This window comes from Galeopterus variegatus, unplaced genomic scaffold, assembly GCF_000696425.1.
Source record: "Galeopterus variegatus unplaced genomic scaffold, G_variegatus-3.0.2 Scaffold3353, whole genome shotgun sequence".
Classification (NCBI taxonomy): Eukaryota; Metazoa; Chordata; class Mammalia; order Dermoptera; family Cynocephalidae; genus Galeopterus; species Galeopterus variegatus.
The window spans coordinates 206,964-207,540 of NW_007729464.1; positions in this window are offsets into that span (position 1 = coordinate 206,964).

Below are 577 nucleotides of genomic sequence, written 5' to 3' on the forward strand. Positions count from 1 at the left end.
TGTATAAAAGCAGAAAGTACAATGTTGGTTGCCAGGAGATGCTGGCTGGAGGTGGGAGAAATGGGGAGAAATTGGTCAAAGAGTACAAACTTTTTGTTATATGATGAAAAATTTCTAAGGATCTAATATACAGCATTGATACTGATAGATGTGCTCATTAATTTCATTTTGGTAATTATTACACCATGTATGCACATCATTATGTTGTAAACTTTAAATATATTCAATCAATATTTGTCAATCAATTATTTTAAAATTTAAGAAAAGATGAACAAGAAAAAAACTAGATGTAATGAAAAACACTGGAGAGTTGTAAAACAGGAGAAAGAGTGCAATCTTATGTTTTAAAGATAGAATTCCATCTTCTCTGATGATATTGCATTTTTAATGGCAAGAAAAGAATTAGAGATACAGAAGTTTATATTCCTGATTCAAGTAGACAATGCTGCTGATCTGTGTTAGGCATTGTAATGTGCAGACTGAGAGAATTAGGTAGATACAGTATGTATTTTGAAAATGGAACTAGGGTCACCAAGCATTCTGATCTTCCCAGGACTGAGGATTTTCTAAGTATGTA